Source organism: Miscanthus floridulus, chromosome 16 (genome assembly GCF_019320115.1).
Source record: "Miscanthus floridulus cultivar M001 chromosome 16, ASM1932011v1, whole genome shotgun sequence".
Lineage (NCBI taxonomy): Eukaryota > Viridiplantae > Streptophyta > Magnoliopsida > Poales > Poaceae > Miscanthus > Miscanthus floridulus.
This window is the reverse complement of record NC_089595.1, coordinates 107,524,158-107,533,516: the sequence shown is the minus strand read 5'-3', so window position 1 is coordinate 107,533,516 and position 9,359 is coordinate 107,524,158. Positions and strand designations below refer to the sequence as shown.

The window sequence follows — 9,359 nt, the reverse complement described above, 5'->3', positions numbered from 1 at the left end:
GTAAACCTAGAGAAAATATCTTATGGAGTACTTGTTGTATTATATCCGTAATCTGTTCCAAAATGCACTGCTTAGGAAGTAACTCCACTCATTGTGAAAATTCACAAGACTCACACGTCAAACATACAAGCACGTTTTGCTTAATTTTCCTCAAATTTTATGGAAGTCTAGCTGTACTGTATGATTTCAGAAACAAAAATTCATGGCGTAATTCAAAATTTAAACTCCGTTGATTTCATTTCCGCTGAAGTCTGGGGCTTAATAACGGATCAAAATGCGAAATCCAGCAGCCAGCTCGGAGCCCGCACGCCGGGTCACATGCATTTTGAGCCACTGACATGTGGACCCTCAGCGACGTGTCAAACTCATCCATTCCACACGCTTGAATTGAATGAAATTATCTGCGAACGATAATTCAAACTCACGGGGAATAAATAGCACGAGCCGCATTTTTTCAACCAGGAAAAAAATCGGGGAAAATCCGAAATGGCCGCTAGTGGCCTCGGCCTCTCCACCTCATTCCTCCCCGGCCACGACACGCTCCTCCGGCGCCGGCGCCGGCGGCCGGCGAGCCCCGCCGCCGCGTCGTTCCGGCCGGTGACGGCGGAGCTCGGCGGCGTCGCGACGGAGCTGGGCCGGCAGCTGGTGGAGGCGGTGGGCGTGGGGCTCCCCTGCACCGTCATGCAGTGCGGCGACGTCATCTACCGCAGCACTCTCCCCCAGAACGACGGGCTCACCATCACGGCCCCCGGCGTCGCGCTCGCGCTCGCCGCCGTGTCGTACCTCTGGTCCACGCCCGGCGTCGCGCCGGGGTTCTTCGACATGTTCGTCCTCGCCTTCGCCGAGCGCCTCTTCCGCCCTGCCTTCCGCAAGGTGAGTTTCGCGCTTGAAATTCGGAATCCTAAGTCCTCTTTCGCCACCGTATGTGCTGATATGGTGCTTGGGCAGGATGACTTCGTGCTCGGGAAGAAGCTTGGGGAGGGCGCATTCGGGGTCGTGTATAAGGCGTCACTGGCGAACCCCGAAGCGGCTAAGAAGGTAAAGGCTAATGTTGCTTATTCAATCCTGTAGAAGTTCTGTTTGGCTTAGACAACAAAGTGGGTAGTCCTGAGAGAAATTAGGGGAAAAAGAATTGGATGTACGTTCAACATTGTGACCACACGAGCTAAGTAGCTAACTGTGCACTATGTGGTTGTTGTTGGGGTAATATATGTGAATCAGTTTCATAGTTTATTGACAATGTTGGATTTGAAGACTTCAGGATATCTAAGACCCTGGCAATTTTTGTGAACAAACGGTCATACGAATGGATATCTAAAACCTTTTGTTCATCTTTGAAGCAAGGGGATGTGGTCGTGAAGAAGGCAACAGAGTATGGTGCAGTGGAGATTTGGATGAATGAACGTGTCAGGAGGGCATGTGCCAGTAGTTGTGCGGATTTTCTTTATGGCTTTCGCGAGGTATACTCACAGTCACAGTTCGTTTGTGTTGGAGAGTTGTTGTTTTTTTCTTTTTTTTTTCTCCCAGTCCCTTTTTCTCAACAAAGGATAATGAGTCCAAAAGGGTCTTAGATTTATATTTACTAGAATTTGGTTGATTCCTGAGGCATTGCATGTTGCCTTTTAGACCAAAGCAAAGGGTAAGGGAGCTGAAGAATACTGGATTATTTGGCGTTTTGAAGGCGAGGATACACTTTATGACCTCATGCAAAGCAAGGAATTCCCTTACAATGTAAGTTCTGCCATCCACCTTGAAAAAGTCTTGAGTCAGTCAAGTTACTTTGGTTGCTTAAACTTCAGCTGAACCAGCTTTTTTTTTCTCATGTTTGTTGCGTTAGTTACTTGTTTGAATGAACTGCGGTTGATTTAACTGATGATTGCCACCTTGATGCTGAAATCTTCTCAGGTGTACTTTTTGTCTACCTTGCACTGTGTTGACTTGCTTAGCTGCACTAGAATGATCAAGTTGATTAATTAGTTCCAGTGAACTTTATGTGTGATCAGTTGTGTTTGTTTGGAACTCTGCTTCTTTAGCGAGATAAGTATGATCTTTTAGCTTATTAGACATTAGCCTCAGTTTGTGATCCACAGTTAGTGAGAGTAGTCAGGCATGTTTTTCTTTCTTTTTCTTTTTCTTTTTTTGTTAAGAATAGTCAGGCATGTCTTATTGTCTTCCTTTTGTTAAGTTAGCATTGTCGTTGTATGGCAAATTGCAATCTTTCATACTTATATATTGCTGAGAGACAAGTTAAACCTTCCATGTGTTACATTCTAACTTTTGAGTCAACCGAGAAGTCATAACAAATTTACAGTGGCATGGAATAGCTGTTATATACTTAACAGCTGTGACTTGATTTTTTTCGCCAATTAGGTGGAGACAAAAATTCTTGGCAATGTCCAGGACTTGCCAAAAGGAATAGCGAGAGAGAATAAGATCATTCAAACGGTGATGAGACAACTCTTGTTTGCTCTTGATGGACTTCATTCGACAGGGATTGTTCACAGAGATATAAAACCTCAAAATGTGATATTTTCAGAGGGTAATAAAAGGATCTCAGTTTGTTTGCAATTTCATGATAAAATATTTTGCATTAATTTGCAAATGTTTCTCTCTGGTAGGATCACGAACCTTCAAAATTATTGATCTTGGAGCAGCAGCTGACTTACGAGTAGGAATTAACTATATTCCTAAAGAGTTCCTTTTGGATCCAAGGTACTGATGGCTACCTTCATTGTCAATAAGTGCATAACATGGCAACATCAAAGAAAATTCTCCACTAGTCAAACATTTTATCTTGCAAAGCTGTTTGTGCTAATGGTTTCACTAGAAAAGGTTGTTGAAGCTATAAAATTACCTGGCAGGTATTCTGCACCAGAGCAATATATTATGAGCACGCAAACCCCATCTGCTCCTTCTGTTCCAGTTGCAACAACTTTGTCTCCAGTCCTGTGGCAGGTTTCCTTCGAACTGATTTTTCTTTTCATGTTTTTGAGATAATTGTTCCAATAAGGATAATTTCTTAAGCTTATACAGTGATATTTTTCGTTGACAGCTGAATCTTCCTGACAGATTTGACATATATAGCTTGGGGCTCATATTCTTACAGATGGTGAGTGATCACAGGGAATAGCATATTAACATATATTTGTAGGTATCTGCAAAACAGATGTGGAGGCACAGTTATGTATTAAAAATTAGTAGAGGCACAGTTATGTATCAAAGATCAGTATGAGCATACGTTGCATGCTAGGCGCAGCAGCGGCACTGGTATATCTTAGAGCACATGACTAGGAAATCTGAAAAGGTCTAAAACTGGTATTTTCTGATCTCCGCATTCTGCGATGATTTTTCTTGTTCATGGTTCGAATCCCATCATAGTGCTGATCTTCCCTCTACACTACACTGCTGCTTGGATAGGCTCTTCTACTCTGTTCGTCGCTTCAAAACACTGTCCAGTTTTTGGCTAGCATGTGCTTGCAGTCACTGTTGTATTAATTATCACTGACTTGCAAGGTGGTTGCATTTGCTCATCTGATCATTATGATTTATGAGCACACATCTTTATTAACGTATGCGATCATCATTATATTTTATTGAAATGAGAACTATTTTTGTTGCAACAGTACATAAGGCTGGGACACCATGCTATACTTCAAGTGTGTTTTATTCTCTTCATCCAACCTCCTTTTCTAGCTCTAGCAACCTACACTTTGTCCTCGCCTTCTTAATATATGTAGAGTATGCTCTGCAGCTAGCTACATCTCCACACTCTGGTTCAGCAACCATCATCTGTATATACCGTGGAGTGAAATCAGACTTGAGCAGTTTACACTGTCATTTCAATCCATTTTTTTTTTACCAATGGTGTTGTAAGATGCAGATTTGCAATAAAATCTGCTCGGAGGATCTTATTTGTTTTTTTTTTTGTTTCTTCCCAATTCCAGACATACAGTGGCAGCATCTTTCTGTGGAATTTCATTGGATATCTTTAAGTTGTTGTAATATCTTTATTAACAGGACATTGTTTTCTTTTGTAGGCATTCCCTTCACTACGAACTGACAGCAGCCTCATACAATTTTAATCGCCAACTGAAGAGATGCGATTATGACTTACAAGCCTGGAGGAATCTGGTGGAGCCACGAGCGACTGCTGAGCTTCGGAGGGGCTTCGACATCATGGATCTAGACAATGGTATCGGATGGGAACTCCTCACGTCGATGGTCCGGTACAAAGCACGGCAAAGGACCAGTGCTGAGGGCGCATTGGCACACCCATACTTTAACCGTGAAGGGCTCCTTGGCCTCTCGGTCATGCAAAACGCTCGACTGCAACTGTTCCGGGCAACCCAGAAGGACTACAGTGAAGCCGCTCGGTGGGTTATTGGCCTCATGGCAAGGTCAGGAACTGAAGATGCGGGGGGCTTTACAGAAGCACAGCTTCTAGAGCTTAGGGTACGTATAGCAGCCTTACCTATCCTTTTGAGGCATATGATTGCATACTAACTAGTAGTTTATAACACACAAAGGCTTGAAAATACGTACTGGAGTTGTTGCTTTGTTCCAGCAGTTCTTAGACAAACAAGCTGAAGCTTTTCCTTTCAAATCACTAATCTTACATTACATAGAACACACAAAAGATTTGAAATGCCAATAGCTGTTGAAGCAGTTAGAACTTAGAAGACAGACAGCGTTTCGTTTCGTTTTCTGCATGCTCTGACACCAGGGATAAATCATAAACGTATGATCTGTCAGGAGAAGACCGAAGACTCACCACTTGTGTGTGTGCTTTTTCTGTGTCGTGCAGGAAATAAAACCAAAGAAAGGCAGCGCCCAGCGGAACGTGCTTGCCTATGTGCTGCGCCTGCAGAAGAAGATCGTGAAAACGATCAACGAGAGCATGGACGAGCTCGCTAGCCAGCGCAAAAGCATCTGGTGGAGCCGGTGGATACCCAGGGAGGAGTAGGCCGCCGGCGCACCTGTACATTGTCCACTTCTGCTGTATAAAACGTCTCCCATTAGCACTGGTGATGGTACACTATCCTACTTACTTCGTACAGTACATGATGACGACTGGTGAGTAAAATTTGTCTGAAAAGATCGGAGTAACACGATGTATAGCTGTAAATATTTTGCTATTGAAGCACCAAGATTTTTGAGATCCCTGTTCTAAGTTCGTTGGCACTTTCATCAAAAAGTAGGTGGTGAGTTCATCATAAGCACTCAGCTCTGCTCTGCTTGAATGTCCTGGAGGTTGCCGAAGCTTTCTGCACTGGAAGAGCCTCCCTCGTGTCATATGTGCTGTACAAGATTCCATGACAGGTCATCATTTGTGCCGTGGCGCCATGATTGGGACAGCGATCTTTTGAACTGTAGCAAACACTGCAGCTCGTGATGGCTGATGAATGAAGTCTATGGGGCTGTTGGAGTTGGAGACAGAGTAGCAGTACCATTTGGCCCGGCCTTTCCTTTCTGTTGTTGCATTGCCAATTTGCCATTGCATTTACCCAAGTGCACCCCCTTCGTTTGGCTGTGGCTTGTCGTAAACGATCGTAAATTTCCAGTCGGAACAGTATTTTTTTCTCACACAAATCAGTCAACCGACAACGATACGAACCAGCCAACCGAACAGGCTGGTGGTCCTTCGTGGACCACTACCACGGTCGTCCTCTTGCCATTTTGCCCAGGTGCCAACGACTGACTTGGCTGGGAGCTGCATTTACGTATCTGAGTACTATGGCCTTAACACATGGTAGTTTACCGGTGGATCACATTGAAGACCCGTGAGGCCGCGGCCCCGGGTAGTGAGAATGCCTGTTCCCTGAAGGTTCAGGTTCTTGAAGTGTGAGCAACGTAGGGTAGACCGTAGAGTTGGAGAGCGCAGAGGATCCTGCCACGTAGTACTACAAACCAAGTAAAAGCCCACCAGAGAGCAGCGTGAAGACTGGAGGAAGGGGACAGCCCAAAGCACCACACGAGAAGGGCCCCCCTTTGTTGTACCATCCGCCAAGCCGCCATGGACGGCTGGTCATGGGGCATGGCCTGGTCCAGATTCCAGAACATGTCGACATGGCATGTCAACACAGGGGCCAGATGCCTGCCATTCCTTGTTCCTTGGGGAAACAGTCCAAGACACAGTTCAGTTCAGTTCATATCCAAAACCGAATAATAACAGAGGCACTGAGTTTTCACTAGACTATCACCTGTGCATGCCTTCTCTCTTCACGCAATGCTGATGAACACGCTTTCTATTGTTTTCTTAAAAAAAAAATCAGATTTGTTGTGGTTTCTCCGGGTACTATACATTAGCACATCAAAATGAAGCAATCTTCCTTTTTCTGAGGCCTCGTTTGCTTTGAGTAATTCTGGAGGAATCTGGATGAATCTGGAGAAATTTGTGAGAGGAAAACACTGTTTCGGATGAAAAAAAAAACAGATTAAGCCGGGTTTAAGGACACGCAAACGGGGCCTTAAAGAAATTAGAATGGGATTGGGTCTCCTTGTTAAAAAGGAATATCATCAGGATATAAAATCAAACCCTAACTGCCAACCACCGAACTGCATCCAAAAGGAGTTTAGGTGCTACTACAATTGTTGCGGGAGAAGTACTACCAGATGTCAAGTTAGCAGCCGCGCCTAAAACCTAGTAAATCCAAGCAATGATTGGGTACAACAGAAATCAATAATGGCAGTGGTCAAGTGGTGTCAAATTCTCCTGCCATCCTGTCTTCATTTAGCAACGCGCAATGATCAGCAGCCTGTTTCGTCGTAAACGATCGTGGATTATTTACTGCCGGTTGATTTAGTGTGAGAGAAAAATATTATTCCAGCTTATAATCTACGATCATATACGAGCAAGCGAACAGACCGTAGATTGGAAGGCTGGAAACTAATCATGCTCTTCAGGTTGTTCACTTCTTTTTTTTCTTTGGAATTCAGAATTTCCAGACTGAAGGCAAACAGCTAATCATGGTCATGGGCAGCAAACATCACTAAACCATTCGTTTTCTCTTTTTTTTTGGTTCCATGGTAGGAAAAGGGGCCCACATCCCAGCATCGGTTCGTTGGCCGACGCGGGAAGGCGTCCGTTCAGAGTGCCTGACAACGAAGCGAGCAACCGAAAGGCAGAGAGAAGCATGACGCATGTAGCATGAAATACGTTTTTCACACAAGACCCTTCAGCTCTGTGAATTCATTCATATATTTGCTATTAGTACTACATCTGTTTCAAATTATAGTTTGTTTCATTTATTTTACTCCAAGTTTGACCACTCATATTATTCAAAAAATTGTGCTAAACATCACTCCTTTTGTTGTGGCTTTGCTTTATTAACAAAAGTTCTTCAAGAATGACTTAAATTTGACTATATTTATATAAATTTTTTGAATAAGACGAGCGGTCAAACTAAAATGATATACGGATACACCTGACTTATGGATGCATAAATTTGTGTTTCAGGTATATATATGGTAAAATTTTAATCAAAAACACCATTTTTTATATTTTTTGAGGGATGTATTTGCACCCCTTAAATAGAGTGTAGCGTTACCCTTGGTTAATGCCATGCCACCACGACCACGTTCCTTGCCAACGAGTAGAAAATACACAAATGTACAACATAATGACATCTCTAGCGATGAACTTAGCTATTTATAAAATGTTCATATATATCATACTTACGCTAAAATATACAAGAAACGGTTGTGGCGGAGCTCTCGCTATTGGCAAGGTGGGGCCACTGCATACCTTGAGTTTGTCCGTTGCCTACTGTAGCATGGCATTTTATTCGCTAAAGATGCTATAAGCTATAATAATCCATGGTTATGTAAGACTGCGTCATACCTTAATTCTCGTTTCTCACCTGTCCTCCACTATTGATAAATGTTGTGGATGTCGTGTGTTTGGATAAGGGAGTGTTCTTGCATTTAACCGAGTTCTTGTCAACAATGAAAGCATTATTATTTTGTGCAATATACCGGGGATTCTCCAATAATACATCTTAGTTAGCTATAAAACTATCCACATAAAAACTTTGTTTATGTAGCCGAAATATAACATCAAGAATGATATAAAAGAGTTGATTACTGGTTGATACGTAGTCTACTTATTGCATAAATGTTTTTTTTTGACTTGTCACATGTACACCTCTTATATCATATGAAAAAGAGCGACTATAATCCACGTCCACCATCAGGTTTACTCCTACTTATCTGCATCATCTGTCCTTTGACCTTTACACAAGTCTAAGATAGACCGCTCTCTACTCCATCTTATTTACCATGAAATACCCTGTTCGTTTGGCTGATAAGCTATGACTGAAAGTACTGTTGGTTGATTTATTATGAGAGAAAAATATTATTCATTGACTGAAAAAGTATGGCTTATAAAGCTAAGCGAACAGGGTGAAAGCTCATGCATAAACCAAAAACACATTTATGCTAGGTCGGAGGGGTTTAATGCAAAATGTAAGGCATCTTTTCGGGACGCAGCCTTCTTCAAGCCTCGGACCTTCCGCTCGTAAACCACGAGAGGGAAGTCATCACTACAGACGCACCCGCTCTCGTACGCAACTTCGCAAAAAGCAGCCTCGCCTTGTTCATTTTTACTCCTCCCGCCGGCGAAATTTTACACGCCAGCAAAACCACCCTGAGGAGGAAATAGAAAAAACCCGAATCATACGCGTCCACCCCTGGAACCAGAAGAGGAGAACAGCGCCGAGGACGAAGCGGGCCGCCCAGGAAATGGCGTCGATGCAGAGCTGGCGCAAGGCCTACGGCGCCATCAAGGACACCACCACCGTGAGCCTCGCCAATCTCAACTCGGACTTCAAGGTGCGCCTTCGATCCGGTGTCTTCTCCCCCGATTTTCCCGGGATTTTTTCCCGACCTAAGTTTGGCAGTTGCTCCCAAACCCTAGTATCTCCGTCTGCTAGGCGAGCCGGTGGTGTGCTGGGGCGCGGAGCAGCTTCGGATCTGCGGGTTTTGATTGGTGTCTGCTTGCTTTTGTAGGATCTGGATGTGGCGATCGTGAAGGCTACTAACCACGTGGAGTGCCCGCCCAAGGAGCGACACCTGCGCAGTGCGTTGATTCATTTTTATACCCAGTGTTCCGCGTATTTAGGCTTCGGCCTAATTTAGTGTTTATGGGGGTGGGCGGAATTAGATCGTGTCTCTGAGTGGTGAGGGGGGGGGGGGGGGGGGGGGGGGGGGGGGGGGGGGGGGGGGGGGGGGGGGGGGGGGGGGGGGGGGGGGGGGGGTGGGGGGGGGGGGGGTGGGTGGTGGGGTTGTGTGTGGGTTTTGGGGTTTTTTGTTTTTGTTTTTTTTTTTTTTTTTGTTTTTTTTTTTTTTTTTTTTTTTTTTTT

General features: G+C 44.2%; 1 pseudogene; it reads left to right on the top strand.

Annotated features, from left to right (window-relative positions):
- The first annotated feature begins 452 nt into the window (after window positions 1-452).
- LOC136512506 (serine/threonine-protein kinase STN7, chloroplastic-like) lies at window positions 453-5,158 on the top strand (annotated as a pseudogene).
- Window positions 5,159-9,359: the final 4,201 nt, after the last annotated feature.